Below are 21,291 nucleotides of genomic sequence, written 5' to 3' on the forward strand. Positions count from 1 at the left end.
TTCATTTTATTCTACCTGATCTCCTTATAGTCCCAGAGAAGGAAGACTCAACGTACATTTCTCTCAGAAATATGACAGGTCTGTGTTTTTGTTGGTCTGGCGTATGTTTGTCTATCTTGAACAGTCTGACAGGTAATTATTTATAAAATCTGGTTTTGCCCAGTAAGTCCATATAATAACCTTTCACTTTTCATCATAAGCCAGTGAGCTGAATTTAGAATAAAACAAGGTCATTTATGTCTGTCCTGAACCAGCCTAGATGTCCCCGTAATGGCTCAATATTAATATTTGTAATTCTATTTTTTTCTTTTCTACACTTAGGTTCTTTTTCTGACTCTTTCCACAACACTAAATTTGAAATGAAATAAAATTTCCTTAAGCAGTGAGTATAGGGGGAAAAAAAATTTATAAAGGGAAAGTTTCAGAAAATGTGACTTAAATAAATTTCTTTAAAGATTAAATAATTGTTATGTAGAATCATAAACTGTCAGAGTGGAAGATGGTCCTAAAGATCATTGAAAACAACCACTCATTTTACAGATGGAAAATGATGGCCTGGAGAGGGAAACTGACTTTACCAACGTCACTCAGCAATGCCATGACAGACCAGAGACCAGACCATGGTCCCTAATTATCAGTGTATCTAGTCTTATACTCCACCATACTGGGTTTGCATTAGATATTACCAAGACACGTCAGGGTTTTATGGCATGTTTATCTTAGACAATAACCTAGATTTATTTTTTAAATGACTCTAATTATGGACACATCCTAAAGCATAAGCGTTATATTGAAATCTTCAGAGGGACTGTGATATTAATTAAATAATGTGTTATATGCCAGTTATACATCAATTTTAAAAAAGAGGTCTGTAAGCAGGGGAGAGGGGAATTAACATACTTTGAGCACCTACTTTGTGTCAGGAACCTTACCTTTGGTAGTTCATTGATCTTCCCAATGACTTCGTGATGTTCATGTTAGAATAATGAAAATAAAAACAAAAATAAACAAATGGGACCTAATTAAACTTAAAAGCTTTTGCACAGAAAAGGAAACCATAAACAAAATGGAAATACAACCCACAGAATGGGAGAAAATGTTTGCAAACGAAGCAACCGACAAGGGATTAATCTCCAAAATATACAAACAGCTCATGCAGCTCAATATTAAAAAAACCCCAAATAACCTAATCAAAAAATGGGCGGAAGATCTAAATAGACATTTCTCCAAAGAAGACATGCACATAGCCAAAAAGCACACGAAAAGATGCTCAACATCAATAATTATTAGAGAAATGCAAATCAAAACTACAATCACCTCACACCAGTCAGAATGGCCATCATCAAAAAGTCTATGAACAATAAATGCTAGAGGGGGTATGGAGAAAAGGGAACCCTCCTACACTGTTGGTGGGAATGTAAATTGGTACAACCACTCTGGAGAACAGTATGGAGGTTCCTTAAAAAACTAAATGTAGGGACCTCCCTGGAGGTCCAGTGGTTAAGACCCCACACTGCCAATGCAGGGGGCACAGTTTTGATCCTTGATCGGGGAGCTAAGATCCCACAAGCTGCACAGCGCAGCCAAAAATTGAAAAAAAATCAAAAAATTTTTAAAACTTAAAAATAGAGCTATCATATGATCCAGCAATCCCACTCCAGGGCATATATCTGGAGAAAACCATACTTCGAAAAGATACATGCAACCCCAGTGTTCATTGCAGCACTATTTACAATAGCCAAGACATGGAAGCATCCTAAATGTCCATCGATACATGAATGGATAAAGAAGATGTGGTACTTATATACCACATAAAAATATATGGAATATTACTCAGCCATAAAAAACAATGAAATAATGCCATTTGCAGCAACATGGATGGACCTAGAGATTATCACACTAAGTGAAGTCAAAGACAAATATCATATGATATCACTTATATGTGGAATCTAAGAAATGATACAAATGAACTTATTTACAAAACAGAACAGACTCACAGGCTTAGAAAACAAACTTATGGTTACCAAAGGGGAAAGGTGGGGGAGGGGTGGTAAATTAGGAGGATGGGATTAACATACACACATTACTGTTATATAAAATCAACAAGGACCTACTGCATAGCACACGGAACTCTACCCAATACTCTATGATAACCTATATGGGAAAAGAATCTGAAAGAGAATAGGTATATGTGTAGGTATAACTAAATCACTTTGCCGTACACCTGAAACTAACACAACATTGTAAATCAACTATACTCCAATAGAAAATTAGAATTTTAAATAAACAAACAAAACAAAAATAAACCAAAAGTCAGGCTTAATTATAAATCAAATGTGAATGCACAAAATAGTTTCTATTTCTGTAGGCCTGTGTTTGGGAGATGGAATTTGAAAATAAATAAATAAGTAAATAAATAAATAACTTCTCTTATGGGAAATTGGCACTGCCTTATAGACTTGAGGATAAAGGAAACAGAAATATATTTCTCCCTTCACCTGAATTTGGAAATGCAACTTTCTAAACATGCCATTTTGAGGCTATGTCATTAACCTTCTGCCTTCACGTATTGCAATAGTTGAGATTCAAAAATAATGTTCCAGTTTTAGAACCAAGAGTTGTTATTTAAAAACCATCAGAAGCACAAATATTTTTTAATGGTGTATATACTTCCTGTATCTGGGGAGGATTCTTCATTTATTACTGCATGTTCTTTGTTCCTATAAAATAATAAACAATCCACGTTTAATGCTTTTACCATGTAGAAGACAAATAAACATAACTGGTGATTCTTGGTCTGAAGGAAAACAATTTTACTTGTCTATAAATTATAAAATTTAATTTTATGAAAAAAGATTTTGTATAGTTCCCAAATCAGGTATTTCTTTCCAGTTCATATAATCCCTTATGTAAAATTGAGTCACTACAGAGAAAGTATTTCCTCATCTGCCCTCCTGGAATTTAGATAGAACCTTCCCAAGTTGCATTTAAAATTCTACCATCAACCATGTATACATCTCATAAAATATTTTATAGTTTCCTGTATGCTCTGGCTGAACATTTCGTAGTACATAAACACTTCTGCAAATAATATGAGGGCATCAAGTTGAATATGTCGTAGCAGTGGTAGCCACATAAAGCTGATTCTGCCTCAATTTATTTTCTTATTTTGATCTTCTTATTTGAAATGCAAGGTGAAACTTTCTGTGCTCTTCTTGTACAGTTGGTTGGGGGTGGGGAAGGGGGGCAGACCAGGGGACTCTAGCAGTTTCAGTGGGGTTGTGTTCATTAAAGCAAAGGCTTTCTGCAGAGGGCATCAAGCCAAGCTTAAACAACAGAACCGTGCCTGCAGAAATTGGATGTAAATGTGATGGTTAAATAAGGGCCAGATGCCTTTAAAAACTCAAATATTAAAAAGTCATATCTCCTAAAGTAAGTTTCTAGTGTCGTGACTAGGATAGTGATACTATAGCACTTTAAAAAAAGAAGAAGAGAAGAAACAAAGAAAGAGACTTACGTTTGTCTTCTGGAAGAAAATATCAAATATTCAGCCTGTCATAAGTCATGGGGATTTTGGCAATTGAAGCATATTTTAAAACAATCAATTCCTACAAAGTCATGAGAAACCCAGATACAGTATTTCATTGTTGGAAACCGCTGTAACTCTGTATACAGTATTATATTCACGTTCCCTTTCTGCTCATCACCACCACTCATTCACTATTCCCTTTTATTCAAAGGAAGATAAAAATAGAAAAAGATATAGGAAAAATAAAGAAGCAAGAGGATTACTTATATAACTGTTTAAATAACAATTTACTTGCTATCAAAAATGATGATTTATTGTATCAGTATTTTAATAATAAGTTTTACATAATAATTGTAGGACACCGTGTGCCACCCTGTATACTAAGCACTTTGTGTGGCTATCTCTTTAAATCCTCACAACCCCGCTATGAGATGTGCATTGTCATTCTCCCTATTGCCCAGAGGTGACAGAACGCAAATTTAAGAACAGAAGCTTCACTGCCTTATGCAGAAGTGCCCAAGATGGCGCTAGCATTTGTACCCAGCACTTTGACCCCAGAGTTCATGCTCTTAACCACTGTTGCACAGCACGGATTGTACGAAAGAGTTCTGATAACGTAGTAAAGAGAATTGCTGCCCTGAACCTAGAAGCACTTCTCTACTAAAAAAACTTGATTACAAGAAAATTTCATTTTAACTTACCATTCCTTCCCTAAGGCCAAGTATTATGTATATAATAGAATATCATGTAATGTATAATAGACTATAATTATATAGAATGATGCCAAGTCCTCTGTAATGTCTTAAACCTTAAGATAAATACATATGATCAATGCACATACTGAGAATCCCTGTACGACTTATGAGAAAAACTTCCTCAAAAATCCATGTGTACAAAGCCTCTCCTTTGTGGAGACCAGATTTCTCCAGAAGGCTCTTATTACATAGGCTACTATTCTATGTTTTCATACAAGGTATTTATCTAATGTTATAAAGTAATCCCCATCTTGTGTACATGTGTTTTCAGTGGCAGATACAGAAGTACGTATGGCAACCCCTTGCGACTTTATACAAATGTCCCCTTTAGATGTGTGCTTGTTAGTTGTGACATAGTCATTGTTTCTCCTAGCCCAGGATGTGTGTGTGCTTGGGGGCGGTGGTGGACAGAGAAGGGAAGAAAGTGGAAAGAAAGTTGCTGAAAACAATTTGAATTAGAAATGATGGTTTTCATAATTCAAAAAGACACATGCACCCCAGTGTTCATTGCAGCACTCTTTACAACAGCCAGGTCATGAAAGCAACCTAAATGCCCATCGACAGACAAATGGATAAAGAAGATGTGGTACATATATACGATGGAATATTACTCAGCCATAAAAAGGAACGAAACTGGGTCATTTGTAGAGACGTGGATGGACCTAGAGACTGTCATACAGAGTGAAGTAAGTCAGAAAGAGAAAAACAGATATCGTGTATTAACGCATATATGTGGAATGTAGAAAAATGGTACAGATGAACCGGTTTGCAAGACAGAAATAGAGACACAGATGTAGAGGACAAACGTATGGACACCAAGGGGGGAGGGGAGGTGGGATAAATTGGGAGATTGGGATTGACATATATACACTAATATGTATGAAATAGATAACTAATGAGAACCTGCTGTATAGCACAGGGAACTCTACTTCACTTTGCTGTACAGTAGAAACTAACACAACATTGTAAAACAACTATACCCCAATAAAAAAAAAGAAAGAAAGAAATGATGGTTTTCCTCCCTCACCAGTGATTAGCAGCTTCTTTAATTCAATCCTAGGTCTGTTCTTCCTCAGAACAAGTCGCTTTCTGATTTTTGTTTGTTAAGATGCCAACTAGCAGTACAGCAGCCTGTGGTACTACGTACCTGCAGCTTTCTTCTCTGAATGGCGTTGATTTACTTCTTCCAACCACTTTACTTGGGAAAAGTTCATCACTCCTTCCAGACCTGTATGTGCCAATCCATCTAAGCAGCAGTGACTCCTGCAGGTTGGCCGGCCACACTTCCATAGGTTTGGCCTGGGAGGAGACAATGAGCCCAGATGGTGCAGGACGTTTGTGACTTACAGGGCAGCCTAAGCAAGATCAGCATGGTGTCAACTTTCCATGGTCCTAATCCCACAGGAATATACCAAATCTAGGGTCCAGATGACAGAAGACCAGAGTGATGGGTCACTGTGTCATGGAGGCACCACCTCTAAACCACAGCCAAGCAGTTTTCCAGCTTTCATCCATACCTAAAAGGAGGGCGAGGTGGAAAATCCCATGTCTCTCCAGAACCAGGGAGGCAGATGATTCCTTGTGGCAGCTCCTCCCAAGACTGGCTGTCTTGCTGCATCCCTGGGATGATCACAGAGTGAAGTGGAACCTTGCCTACGTGATCCTGATGGAGACATTCTAGGTCACTCAGGGTGCCTTTCCCCTGCAATATAGAGTCATGTGTCTCTGGGAACCATATGAAAAATCCATCTGCCTCCTCCTCCCTAGGTTTTCAAGGTGCTCTCCTTCTCTAGCTCTTTCCCATAAAGCTTCCTGCCTGCCTCAGGGCACAGTGCCTTCTGCATCCTCTGAATTTTTATGCCCCTGTTGGTCTCTATACTTCCTATTTTCTGTCCCTAATCATCTCTCCGTATGCTTTGTAGCCTGCCTCAAGAAATTAAGAATTTCTTGAGGGCAAGTCTTAAATCTATACCTCTTTGTAATCGCCACATGCACATATTAGGTATTCAATAAATATTTTTTGGTTGTTTAACAAACATGAGCACAAAATTCTTTCTTTCTTTTTTTTTTGGTTAAGTCTTTGTTTAATCTCTTATTGATGCTTGTTTGACTTATTTGGCTGCAAATCTCAAGAACTATAGATGATCACAGCCTTTTTCTTAATGACAATAATACAGTGTCTCAGAGAAAGCAATTCAAAGCAGGCCATGAGTCAGGTTTCTTGTGGCCTTTATGAGTAGGTCACTCTGACTACAGTCTTATTTGAAGGGGTTAATGACCTCAGAGAGGGACGTAACCTTAGTCACATTTGTATACTACTAAAGACCTAAGAACCTTTGTGTCCTACTTGAATCTATACACACTTGAAAAAGACTTACAGACGTACTCCATTTTTGTTTATAGCAGCATCTTTGAAAACCTGCTAGGCCTCCCACTAGTTTACTTTAAAGACAACAAGCTATTTTAGGATGCGATTTCCCTAAAGGTAATGGAAATAACATGTTCTCTGAACTTAGAGCAAATATGAAGATCTGTTTAGACTGAAAATAATGAGATTTTGTGAACAGGAAGCAACAGTTTTTCACCCAACAGCTTGCAGTTAAAACGTCTGCATTCTTTATCTCTGTTCATTCATTCATTCATTCAAAAAAAATTTTCTTAGCACCTATGAAAGCCAAACAATCAACATGGTGTCGACAATTCCCAAACAGTGAAGCAAGGGCCTAGGGGGAACCGTAGAGTTCCAGAAAAGGGCTCAAGAAGCCACGTACATTAAATTATCTATAGATTAAATATGTTACATGTTTTGCCCATATGGGTGCCGCTCTAAATATTTACATACGTGCCATTGTGATTTATGAAATACAAACATAAATTTATTTTAAAATGACACTGAAATCCTTGTAGCTTTTTGACATTACATTTTTCTTTTTTCATTCAAGAGGTAGCAAAAGTACAAGTTATAGAATGCATGAGTCGGGGAATTTGTTAAGGTTAAAAAGTGATTCTCAAGCTCAAAAAAAAAAAAGGTACCTATTGCCTTCTGTGCTTTTACAGTAACTGCCATTGTCTCCGCAGCCCTTCAGTGGTAAGTTGTGCCCTCTGAAGGTTTTAAGCTTCTTTAGCTTAAATTTAAGGGTATTTTTTTCTTTTGACATTAAGTATCACCCGAACTTTTTTCATATGTCTTATTTTGGGGAAAATTTATGATCTTTTTAACATTAGGAAGTTTTGCTTTTCCTGACATTTTATTGCTTTGCATATTTGAAACATTTCAATCCCATACAATAAATATTATGTGATTATTATTTTCATATGGATAGGCTATTTCCTCCTGTTTTTTCTAACCCCCTTTCCTAGCTAATACTCAAAAATTTATTAATATTAAACTGTGCCATTCAGCTTTTTCAGAATCATGTATAATGAAAATTGAAAGAGGGGCAGGTTTGAGAGAGGAGAGGTAGTAGTAGTTGAAAATAAATTGAAGTGTGTGGTTTTCTTTCAGTTGGATTTCTAATATTTCTTGTTTGGTTGAAATGAAGATTATATTTGTTCTGTAAATCATTTTTATAAATTGACATAACCAGTTATCACATTAAGTGGTATCTTTTTATATCGTTATTATGGAAGCTAAATGGGTCTCAACAAAGTGGACGGACGTGAGCTGAATACACCATGAGAACTCAGTGTTAAAAGCACCCACCTTTAAAAGTTCTCCTCATGGCTCCCTCACCTGCATCAGTTCTTTTCTCAAGTACCTGTTCTTCAATAAGGCCTTCTCTAACCCCCCTTTTACATATTGAAGCCCCAGCCTCTGCCTTACATACGATATCCCACTTCCTTGTTTTCTTTTTTTTCACTAACACTTCCATACCACTTCTTAGACTTATTTATTTTGTTTATTATCTCCTCCCTCTAGAATGTAGACTGAGATTCAGGATTATGGTCTGTTTTGTCCACTGTTGTGTCCCCAGCACTTAGAGCAGGGCCTGACACTAGTGCATGTTCCGTCAGTATTTTCCAACATAAATGAATGATCAGTCCTTAATTCTGCAAATTCTTGCAACACTATACCCATGTCATTGTCCTCTGGTTCTTCTCCAGCCTTTAACTGTTTCTTCTCACTTCTGTCCTGGCTTGTTGTCTCACTCCGTGCCTCAGCTATTTGCTTTCCCTTGACTTTCCAAAGTCCTCTGAATTTCTTCAACTGTGTTCTTCAACATAACTCTTTTTTTACATTTTAGTACTTCCAAATTCACAATACATCTTCAACAGAATAAGAAATTTGGCCACCACAAGCAAGAGTTATTATGATGTACTTAGTTTTTCATTAACATTATTTCAAACTTTGATATATTTCACTACTTATTGAATTTTTTTCACAACTCCAAGTTAGCAATTTTTTTTTGGCCGCACTGTGCGGCTTGCAGGATCTTAGTTCCCCAACCAGAGATCAAACCTAGGCCCCAACCGTGAAAGAGCCGAGTCCTAACCACTGGACCACCAGGGAATTCCTGGGTTAGCAGTTTTTTAAGTGCATTTATTTATTACCTCTTAATGTTGCAGTAGTTTTTTTTAGACACAGCACATATATTTATTTCTTTTTAAAAAATTAGCTTAATGTGGTATAGTTTACATATAGTAATAACCCCTTTTTAGATGTATGGTTCAATTCAGTGACTTCTGACAAATAAGCACAGTTGTGTAACTGCCACCATAATCAAGATACATGAATGCCAGGAAGTTCTCTCATGTTTCTTTGTAATTGATCTGCCACTCATCACTAACCCCTGGCAACCACTGATCTGATTTCTGTCTCTGTAATTTTACCTTTTCCAGAATATCACATAAAATGGAATAATTCTATATAAATTTAGATTTAAAGTTTTTGTGTCTTCTTTCACTGAGTGTAATGCTTTTGAGATTCATCCATGTGGTTGTGTGTATCTGTAGTTCATTTCCTTTTCTTGCTGAGTAATATTCCTTTGTGTGGATGCACCACAGTTTGTTTATCTATTCATTATTAAGTGTACCTTTCGATTGTTTCTGGCTATTAAGAATAAAGCTTCTATGAACATGGATGGACAGAGCTTTGTGTAGATTTATGTGTTCATTTGTAATGGGTAAACACAGGATTGGGATCACTGAGTCATATGGTAAGTGAATATTTAATTTTATAAGAAACAGACAGTGTTTTCCCAAAGTGCTGTACCATTTGGCACTACCATCAGAAATATGAGATTTCTAGTTGCTCCATATCTTTGCCAGCATTTGGTATGATCTGTTCTGTTGTTTGTTTTGTCTTGTTTTAATTTTAGCCATCCTGATAGGCAAATAGTGGTATCTCACTGGGGTTTTACTTTGCTTTTCTCTGGTGACTAATGATACTAAGCACTTGCATGTATTGGTTTACCATCCATATATTTTCTTTGTTGGTTCAAATCTTTTGTCTATTTTTAAAAATCGGTTGTTTGTCTTCTTATTACAATATAAGAGTTCTTCATATATTCTAGATACAGAAATGTGTTTTTCACATATTTTCTCTGAGTCTGGGACTTGACTTAAAGAGTCTTTGGAAGAGCTGAAGGTTTTAATTTTGAAGAAGTTTGATTTATCAATTTTTATTCTTTTATGGATCATACTTTTTTGTGTCTTATCTGAGAAATCTTGATCTAACCCAAGCTCACAAAGGTTTTCTCCAATGTTTTCTTCTTGATATTTTAAATTTCAACTTTTACTTTTAGGTATTTGATTCATTTTGAGTTTCCTTTTGTATATGGTGCAAAGTAAGGTTTAAGATCCCTTTTTTTTTCTTCCCCTGCACATGGATGTCTGTTCCAACACCATTTTTTTGAGGATTATTCTTTCCTCATTGAATTACCTTGACACCTTTGTCTAAAACCAATTGACCATATATGTGTGGGTCCATTTTGGATTCTGTTTTGTTCCATTGATCTATATGCTTATCCTTAGACAGCACCTCACTATCTTGATTACTAAGTCATGAAATCAGGTCTTATGAATCCTTCAGCTTTTCCTTTTCAAAATCTTTTTTTATTCTAGGTTCTTTGATTTTCCATATTTCTACGAAACACTTGCTGGGATTTTGACTGGAATTGCTTTGAATCTATAGCTCAATTTAGGGAGAATTGATACCGTAACTGTATTAGGCCTTCTAATCAATGAATATGGAATAGCTTTTCATTTACTTAGGTCTTTTCTGATTTCCTTCATCAATGTTTTATAGTTTTCAGAATGTAAATCCAGTACATATTTTATTAGATTTATCCATAGATATTTCAATTTCTGGTTCATTGCTAATATATAGACATAAAATCAATATTTGTATACGAACCTTTTTTCCTGTAACCTTGCTGATCTCACTTATTAGTTATAATAGTTCTCAGGGTTTTTTGTTTTTCTTTTTGTGTATTCTTTGGAATTTTCTACAGAGATGATTGTTATTTGCAAGTAAAGACAGTTTTTTTTCTTTCTTTCTAATCTGTATACTTCTTATTTCTTCTTCTTGCCTTATTGCAGTGACTAGTATCTCCAGTACACTATTGAATAGTCATGGTGAAAACAGACATCCTTGCCTTTTTCCTGAATTTATGGGGAAAACATTCAGTCTTTCATCATTAAATTAGCTGCAAGATTTTCTTAGATGCTCTTTATCATATTGAGGGAAGTTCCTTTCTTTTTTTTTTAAATAAGTTTATTTATTTATTTATTTTTGGCTGTGTTGGGTCTTCATTGCTGCATGCAGGCTTTTTCTAGTTGCGGCAAGCAGGGGCTACTCTTTGTTGTGGTGCATGGGCTTCTCATTGCACTGGCTTCTCATTGCGGGACATGGGCTCTAGGCATGCAGGCTTCAGTAGTTGTGGCACGTGAGCTTCAGTAGTGGTGGCTCACAGACTGTAGAGCAAAGGCTCAGTAGCTGTGGTGCACAGGCTTAGTTGCTCCGCGGCATGTGGGATCTTCCCAGACCAGGGCTCAAACCCATGTCCCCTGCATTGGCGGGCAGATTCTTAACCACTGTGCCACCAGGGAAGTCCCAGGGAAGTTCCTTTCTATTCTTAGTTTGCTGAGTGTTTTTATAATGAATGGATGTTGAATTTTATCAAATGGTTTTTCTGCATCCTTAGAGATGATAATATAGTTTCTCTTTTTTTGGTGGTACATTGCATTGATTGATTTTTTTATTTAAGTATAAATGACTTACAACATTATATTAGTTTCAGGTGTACAACATAGTTATTTGATATTTATTTACATTACAAAATGATCATTGGGATGCATGTATCTTTTTTAATTAGCATTTTCGTTTCCTTCAGATAATATCTGATTTATCTTTCTTGGAGTTTATAGAATTTCTTGAATCTGAGGCTCGATGCCTTTCATCATATTTTTTTTAACATTCTCAGCCACTATTCTTCAAATATTCCTCTAGGATTTTAATTACATGTATGTCAGACTTTTCGTCATGTGCAAGATGTCTCCTATGCTCCTTTTGGTATTTCCCATCTCTTTTTCTCTCTTCTTTATTAATCTGGATATTTTCTACTGACTGACCCATCTTTATTAATCTTCTCTTTTGCTGCATCCAAAATTCTATTAAGCCCATCTAGTGAACTCTTAATTTCAGGGTTGTTTTTTTTTTCAGTTATGCAATCACCATTTGATTCTTTTTTTTTTTTTTTTAATTTATTTATTTATTTTGGCTACGTTGGGTCTTCATTGCTGCGCACGGCCTTTCTCTAGTTGCGGCAAGCAGGGGCTACTCTTCTCGTTGCGGCACATGGGCTTCTCATTGAGGTGGCTTCTCCTGTGGAGCACAGGCTCTAGGCGCGCAGGCTTCAGTAGTTGTGGAGCATGGGCTTCGGTAGTTGTGGCTCCCAGGCTCTGGAGTGCAGGCTCAGTAGTTGTGGCGCACGGGCTTAGTTGCTCCGCGGCATGTAGGATCTTCCCAGACCAGGGATTGAACCTGTGTCCCCTGCATTGGCAGGCAGATTCTTAACCACTGCACCACCAGGGAAGTCCCCATTTGATTCTTTTTTTAAATTTTTATTTTAAAGTCCCTTTCTGATTACCCCAGTGTCTGGGTTGCTTATAGATCTGCTTCTGTACTCTGGGATTTTTTCCTCTTAGTTTTCAGTCACTTTGTTCTGTATCCCACTATGCCTAGGATTTTTTTGCTGAATACCAGACCTTGTATGTGAAAAAATGTAAAAGCTCTGGATGATGATTTCTTCCAGAGAGGATTTAATTTTCTGGCAAGCAGACAGGGATGTAGTCAGATCAAGGTTGATCTTTTTCTACTTTGCCCTTATTCATAGAAGGTATACCTGGGGTCTCAGCTGAGAGCCTGTGGTGTTTACCAGACCCTTCAACCTTGGTGAGCACTGAAATCCAGCCCCTGACTCCCTGGACCCACAAGATGGATGAAATTTCTGCTCACCTCATTCACCTCCCAGCTTCTACTCTCACCCCACACATGTGCAGCTTTGGAGTTGACATATATTTCAAGGAGAAATTTCATGTAGAATTATAGGCTCACTTCTCTGCAGTTACCTCCTGTCTGAGATTGTGGTCCCTCATTACCTCTGTACCTCAGCCCCAAGCTCCAACCTCTGCCTCTCCAGCCCAGTGAGACTGCCGCAAGCCCTAGACCACTGCTTCCCATGCAGCTTCTCTTACTCTCACATTTAATTGGCAAATTCCCTGAAGGAAAAAATGAACTTTCCTCTTCTTCAATTTCTAGTCCCTCAAACCCTGACTGCCTTGGCTTTTTACTGATGCCTCAAATAAAGTGTGCTTCCCAAAGATGTCCACATTCACATCCCTAGAACCTGTGAAGATGTCACATAACAAAAGGGAATTAAAGTTGCAGGACTGGAATTAAGGTTGCTGATCAACTGATATTCAAGGGAGATTATCCTAGGTGATCCAGGTAGGTAGGCCCAATCTAATCACATGAGCTCTTAAAAACAGAAGAGGGAGGCATAAAAGTGGGGAAGATAGTGTGACATCAGAAGGACTTGACAGTGCTGGCTTTGAAGATGGAGTAAGGGTGTCATGAGCCAATGAATGTGGTGGGCTCTAAAATGGCTCTTGTAGCCAGTAAGAAAACCGGGACTTTGGTCCTACAGCCAAGAACTGTAAACTCCCGACAATCTGAGCAGGAAGTGGTTCTCTCCTACAACCTCCAGAAAGTAACATACCTACCAACACCTTGATTTTAGTCCACGAGACCCATAGCAGACTTCTGACCTTTAGAACTGTAAGGTAATGCATTTGTGCTTAAGCCGCTAAATGTGTGGTAATTTGTAACAGCAGCATAGAAAACTATTACACAATTGTTTTGCATTTTGTCCAGCTTTTCTAATTGTTCTCAGGTCAACGATTAGTCTCGATGTATCAGTCAGAGTACAGTCAGAGTCAGAACCACTGTGCTTATGGGATAAAGGTTTTATTATAGGAATCAGATCTTCCAGAGCTGTGGGAGGATTTGGGAAAGTGAAACCCTAGGAAGGAAGTTGGAGGATCAGAGAAAAAGTCCGCAACCCATCAATTTGGGAAGCAAAGCACAACCACCTGACAAAGTAGCTGCAAAGTGACAGCTCACAGGAAGGTCTGTAGGAAGCGATGCTTCTGTAGAACTGCTACCTCTGTGAGTCTGCCACCAAGTGTCTGGTAGTGAGCTTGGAGCCTCTGTTGGGAAATAGGATCCTCAGTCAGGAAGAAGAGCTGGATGGAGAGTGGAGGAAAGGGAGGGTAAGCTAGAACCACCAGCACTTCTGTGGCGGTAACTACATCTAACCACAGTGAACTTCAAAGGTTAACTGCTTCACTGCCATCTTCCAAATCTTGCATAAATTTCTCTTTTGGCCAACTCTACTCAGAACCATATAGGGAAGGGAAATCTGGAAATGTAGTTTCAGTTTCACCAAGTTGACACAGTACCAAATAGTCTACCCTTTGTCAACTTGGTATCCATACACCATACACTTTTAACCGTATTATTAAATCCTCCAAATAAAGGCAATAGCAAAATGCTTCCCCCTAGCATGATGCATGCTAACCCTCTCCTCCAAAGAGGATATGAATACCTTTGTGGTCTTCCTCCTGAAAATCTATAACCTCAATCTAATCATGAGAAAAGCATCGAACAAATCTCAGTTGAGGGTTATTCTACAAAACACCTGACTGTACTCAAAACCGTCAAAGTCGTCAAAAACAAGGAAAGTCTGAGAAACTATCACAGCCAAGAGGAACCTAAGGAGACATGTCATAAGTAAATGTAATGTGGTGTCCTAGGTGTGATTCTGGAACAGAAAAAGGACATTAGGTAAAAACTAAGGAAATCTGAATATAAGTATGGGCTTTAGTGAATGATAACATATCAAAATTGGTTCATTAATTGTAACAAATATACCATACTAATGTAAAATATTAATAATAGGAGAAACTGGGTGTGGGGTATATAGGAACTTTGTATTATCTGTGTAATTCTTTTAATAAATATAAAACTATTCTAAAATTAAAAGTTTATTTTTTTAAAAAAGGATATAGTCCCATATGACGCATCCATTTGGGGTGATGTTTGTTCTTTTCTATGAGTTAGGATATACCCCTTTGATATCCTGTAACTTAAATACTGAGATATATAGCTAACCACTATTAATACCTGATAATAGGGGAAAGGGAGAGGGGGAAATAATAAAGAATTGTTTAATACCTAAACAAATACGCTGTATTCACATTAAAGTAAGGAAGAGACACTCGTAACCACTCCTGTCATCATTTCTGTAACAGGTCCAGTGGTCACAGCTAGTGCTTATGACTTCCTTCTTCCACTAGCCAGTTCATACTCCCTTAGCCCTCAATAAACACCTCAGCTGGTATAGTTCCTTGCTTGATGGCGTGAGCCTGCCTCTTTCTGTTTCAGTTATATTTTGCTGTATAACAAATCACCCCAAAACTTAGTGGCTTAAAACAACAATGATTTATCATTTCTCACGATTCTGGGGAGTCAGAGATTCAGGCAAGTCTTGACTAGGTAGTTCTGCTCCGTATGGCATCATCTGGTACTTATCAGCTGCATTCAGCGGGCAGCTGAGCTGGACCAGAAGGATCCAAAAGGCTTTGCTCATCAATTTGGAGATTTGGAGCCTCAGAGCTCCACATGATCTGTCCTTTTGCTTCTGACAACCTTTGGCTTCCTCACACATGATAGTTTCAGAGTAGTTGCATTTAAAAGACAACTGGCTTCACACAGATGGCCAACAGGCACGTGAAAAGATGTTCAACATCGCTAATTATCAGAGAGATACAAATCAAAACCACAAGGAGGTATTACCTCATACTGGTCAGAACGGCCATCATCGAAAAGTCTACAAATAATCAATGCTGGAGAGGATGTGGGGAAAGGGAGCCCTCCTGCACTGCTGGTGGGGATGTAAATTGGTGCAGCCACTATGGAGGACAGTATGGAGGTTCCTTAAAAAACTAAAAATAGAGTTGCCATCTGATCCAGCAATTCCATCCCTGGGTATATATCTGGAAAAAAACGAAAGGACTAATTTGAAAAGATAATGTGCACCCCAGTATTCATAGCAGCACTATTTACAATATTCCAAGACATGGAAGCAACCCAAGAGCCTATCAACAGATGATTGGTTTAAGAAGATGTGGTATATACATACAATGGAACATTAATCACCCATAAAAAAGAATGAAATATTGCCATTTGCAGCAACATGAATGGACCTAAAGAATATCATACTAAGGGGGTGCAGGCATGGCTTCTTCTACTCCCAGCGTCCTCCCATGTGAGGAGGGGTCCTCAGTGCCCCTAGAGGCACTCCATCTGTGGCCCAGGAAGCACTAACTTCAGGGCAAGAATGTTCTGGGCATTTGTCCAAATGCCCAGCTGGTCAGGTGTGATGCTGGTGGTGTTCCCTCTGCACCACGGCTCTCACACTTTTATGACCACGATCATTTATAAACCACATGGGAAAGCGTGTGTGTGTGTCTCTAGGCTCATCCCTCAGAGATTCACATCCAGTAGTTGGGAGAGACCAGAAATGTACATTTTTTAAAACTGAGTCCTTCCAAGCGACATGGATGGACCTAGAGATTAACACACTAAGCGAAGTAAGTCAGACAGAGAAAGACAAATATCATATGATATCACTTATATGTGGAATCTAAAAAGTAATACACATGAACTTACTTACAAAACAGAAACAGACTCAAAGACATAAAAAACAAACTTATGGTTACCAAAATGAAAGGAAGGGAGGGGATGGATAAATTCGGAGTTTGGGATTAACAGATACAAACTACTATACATAAAATAGATAAGCAACAAGGATTTTCTGTATAGCACAGGGAACTATATTCAATATCTTATAATAACCTGTAATGGAAAATAATCTGAAATATATTAATAAATATATATATAACTGAATCACTTTGCTGAACACCTGAAACTAACACAATATTGTTAATCAACTATATTTCAATTAAAAAAAAAAAAAAAAAGGCAGTCGTCTTCCAAAAGGGATGAAATGAAAACTGTGATTCTTCTTCAGGTGTGGCTCTGAAGTTCCAGAGCAACACTTCTATATTTTGCAGTCAAAGCTGGTCACAAACCCAGTCCAGGTTAGAGGGGAAGGGCAATAGGCTCTATCTCTTGGTAAGAGGAGCAGCAAAGAACTTGTGCCCGGTTGTAATCCACTAAATTGGTTGTGGAAATCTCTGTTTATCTCCTTTAAGGCAAATTCTCAGAATTGGAATTGCTCCATGGAAGGTATTCCTCATTTTAAAAGCTTGAGACTTATCCAAATGGCCCTCCAGTTGGGTTTTTCCAGTTTTCATTCTCATTAACAATGTTTGAAAGTCAGTTTCCCTGTGCCTTCACCAACACTAGATATCATTACCTTTTTTAATCTTTTCCAGTTTAAAGAAGGGGAGGGTCTGACCACTGCATTTATTTGCATTTTTTAATACCATTGAGGTTGAACATTTTGAATGTGTTTATGGCCATGTGTCGCCGTTCTTTTTTGAATTGCCTAATCTTGTACTTTGCCCATTCCTCTCTTGGGCTATTCCTGGGTTGAGTGCTGATGTTGGTCCGAAAACTGGGTTACTAAAGTTTAATTGACCTCAAACAACCCAACTAGGTTTTTAAATATTATGAATTACTGTCACTCCCAAAAAAATCTATCTCCATTTCCATTTTTTTATTCTCTACTTCCTTAGATCATATCACCTTTTTCAGTTCTTTCTTTTCTCAGATTCAAAATATTAGAACTGCAGAATCACCTCATTTTTCAGTTGAGGCTTTTGACAACAAAAGAGGAAAGGGTCTTGTCCTTTCTAAAGGTGGGGAGTCTATTCAGTTTGAATGCGTGGAACCTCTCTTTTGGCTTCTGGTCAAAACTACACCAACAATGCATTTAGCCCCTTTACCAAAAGGGTTGTGTCCTTGTGTCTGGCACTAAGAAATTCAGTCTATCCATAACTTTTGCCTCATGAATAACTCAGATCCTAAATTCCCCCTGCTCCTACTTGGCTGTGTGACATTTTATAAATTGCTTTAACTTTGGGGCCTTGGTTTACCCATCTGTTAAGTGGGAGCACTGAACTTCTACTCAGTGATTCTGAGACATACTTTTTACTCTTTAAGTCTGTTGTTTAAGAGGGCATTAGAGAGAATGGATTAGGGGAAACCAGCATAGGTGGAAGTTGACCTTTAAGAAATTTATTTCAGCCTACAATGTCTATTTTTGAAGGTAACCTAATCAAAGCTTTTTAAAAATAGTTTTTAATTATAGGTTTGAAACTTTGTGTTATTTGTAATACCTTTTTAGAAGCATGAAAATAGCATTTCTCTCTGTACCAGCTTTGTGCTTTCCCATTTGGTAAACACTGATTTTATTTCTATCTGTTGCCTGTAGGAGTAGACCAGGCCAGCTCAGTACTTCCTGTTTACCTCCTGGTCTTACATATGGTAGATTGCCACAGACCTGCTCTCAAAATAAGCTTCCTTGGTTTAATTCTGCATTTTCTGGTTAGGCAACTGGCCTGTCAATACTTGAACAATGAAACAATTTGGCTACTGAAGACTTGTTCTGACATTCCCCCTTCAAATTGTCAGTGGAAAGGAAAGTCACTTAATGTAATGGCAGGGATAATATAATAGTAGGATTTACATTTAAATGGGGTCATCACACAGTACCTTTCATTTGAGAATATCAAAGCATTTCCAACTCTTAAACTTGGAGTGTGTGACATGGGCAAACACAAAGATAGTAAATAACCTGATTTCCTCTGGAGATTCTCAGTGCTCTAAATATCTATTTTTTAAGGAGGAAGATTGAATGTTATGTGTATTGAGTGAATAGAGTGTAAGCTTAGAAATATTTTATGTTCCCATCATAGTTTATTCTGCTTAGCATAAATCATCAGTGCCAACCATAACTTACCATTTACTGGAGCTTTTTCGGTTGTATTACACTTTTCAGTTGTATTACACTCATGTCAGACACACCTTCGTACAAGTCCCTCCAAGGTCAATAGTTTAGAAATTCTGACTCTTCCATCCCCTTCTCCACTCAACACTTATGGAAATATATGCTAATTGGAACAGAAGCAGCCTACCCAACTAACAGGGTTAGACCACTCTTAACACAAGATTAATGAAATAGAAGTTTAGGGTAAAAATAACATTTTTCAAGCCCTAAGAGTGTAGATGCCAAGTAAAAGCCAGCAGTTCTCCAGGATCAGTCAAATCCCACGCTTTGCCCTCCTTCAACTTCGCTCAATGGAGTTGAAGAAAAGAGGAAATCCTGTACGCCCACTGTTGCTCTGGCCACTGTTGCCACCCTCTGGCCCTCCCACCTTCCCTGAAGCCACAGCTCAGCAGTCACCATTGTGGAAAACAGGACCGCAGACTCAAGGTGCAGAATGAGACTCTACACATTGTTTACTGAGGTGACACGCAAGCAGGAATGATGAGGCACTTGTGCACAGGTAGCTACCTGTACTCGTGGCCGGCCTTTGTAGATGTGAGATTCATGTCCATAAGAGGGCATTTAGAGACCACAGATATTTAAAGTGACAAATATTCGCAAGAAGTTGAGTTTGTGAAGTATTCTACATTGCTGATTTGTGACTGACCCATGGGTTAAGAGACATCTAGAGCTATCAGAGGCTTAGAGAACAGTATTTGCTCAGAGGGAGAAAAGCCTAAGGATCTTATCAGTTTGCTGAGACTGGAATTGGCATCCTGTGTGACAGATCTGTAATACTGGTGGTGAGGGGGCTGATTTCCTTTTAGATTTACAGGATCTTTCAGGATCCAAAGGCAGCCTTCACCTCTGGATACTCAGCTCTTTATAGACACCCTGAATTCTTCCAAACTGACCAATCACACTGGAAATAAATTTTACACACTTAAAAAGTGATACTCTTTCGCATCTAGTACCCAGATCTTAGTTTCTAAGTATTCTCCACTGATATTCAGGCTCCTTGGAAAAACAGCTGATTCCAGGACTGGGGCAGGGAAAGAGGCCTTGAAAAATTAGCCTGGAACATCCTCATTCACCAGAAAATAAAGAGTTGCTCAAAGAACCACAGGGAAATATCAAAAATGGGAGCTTGAAGAGGCTCCCACTGGCTAAATCTGGGAAAATTTGATTATAGTAATGGGTTATCATACATAGAATAAGATAAATAATTTTGAGTTCATACAATATAAACAAGTAAATACATAAGGGAGAAAGTGAAAGCTCTTCTTTGCCGTAGAAGGCCAGCTAATAAATATAGCTAGATGATAAAAGCCCTGCAGAAAGTAGGCATAGAGGGAACTTTCCTCAACATAATAAAGGCCATATATGACAAACCCACAGCCAACATTGTCCTCAATGGTGAAAAACTGAAACCATTTCCACTAAAATCAGGAACAAGACAAGGTTGCCCACTCTCACCACTATTATTCAACATAGTTTTGGAAGTGTTAGCCACAGCAATCAGAGAAGACAAAGAAATAAAAGGAATCCAAATCGGAAAAGAAGAAGTAAAGCTGTCACTATTTGCAGATGACATGATACTGTACATAGAGAATCCTAAAGATGCTACCAGAAAACTCCTAGAGCTAATCAATGAATTTGGTAAAGTAGCAGGATACAAAATTAATGCACAGAAATCTCTTGCATTTCTATACACTAATGACGAAAAATCTGAAAGTGAAATTAAGAAAACACTCCCATTTACCATTGCAACAAAAAGAATAAAATATCTAGGAATAAACCTACCTAAGGAGACAAAAGACCTGTATGCAGAAAATTATAAGACACTGATGAAAGAAATTAAAGATGATACAAATAGATGGAGAGATATACCATGTTCCTGGATTGGAAGAATCAACATTGTGAAAATGACTCTACTACCCAAAGCAACCTACAGATTCAATGGAATCCCTATCAAACTACCACTGGCATTTTTCACAGAACTAGAACAAAAAATTTCACAATTTGTATGGAAACACAAAAGACCCCGAATAGCCAAAGCAATCTTGAGAACGAAAAATGGAGCTGGGGGAATCAGGCTCCCTGACTTCAGACTATATTGCAAAGCTTCAGTAATCAAGACAGTTTGGTACTGGCACAAAAACAGAAATATAGATCAATGGAACAGGATAGAAAGCCCAGAGATAAACCCACACACATATGGTCACCTTATCTTTGATAAAGGAGGCAAGCATATACAGTGGAGAAAAGACAGCCTCTTCAATAAGTGGTGCTAGGAAAATTGGACAGGTACATGTAAAAGTATGAAATTAGAACACTCCCTGACACCATGCACAAAAATAAACTCAAAATGGATTAAAGACCTAAGTGTAAGGCCAGACACTATCAAACTCTTAGAGGAAAACATAGGCAGAACACTCTATGACATACATCACAGCAAGATTCTTTTTGACCCAGCTCCCAGAGAAAT

The 21,291-nt window shown here is 37.9% G+C and overlaps 1 protein-coding gene across 4 annotated transcripts in view; it reads left to right on the plus strand.

The window, feature by feature from the left end:
* Nucleotides 1-21,291, plus strand: part of SUPT3H (SPT3 homolog, SAGA and STAGA complex component) — a 446,064-nt gene that overhangs the window by 423,924 nt on the left and 849 nt on the right. For 3 of the 4 annotated variants that reach the window (XM_082412496.1, XM_082412502.1, XM_082412494.1), the window contains one exon: nt 5,689-20,117. The exons of the other annotated variant lie outside the window; for it this stretch is intronic. The gene's annotated coding sequence lies outside the window, so the exon portion shown is untranslated. Of the gene's footprint in view, nt 1-5,688; nt 20,118-21,291 lie in introns of those variants that run through there. 4 annotated transcript variants of the gene reach the window in all.

This window comes from Balaenoptera physalus, assembly GCF_965194825.1.
Source record: "Balaenoptera physalus genome assembly, chromosome: 11".
In the NCBI taxonomy this organism is placed as follows: domain Eukaryota; kingdom Metazoa; phylum Chordata; class Mammalia; order Artiodactyla; family Balaenopteridae; genus Balaenoptera; species Balaenoptera physalus.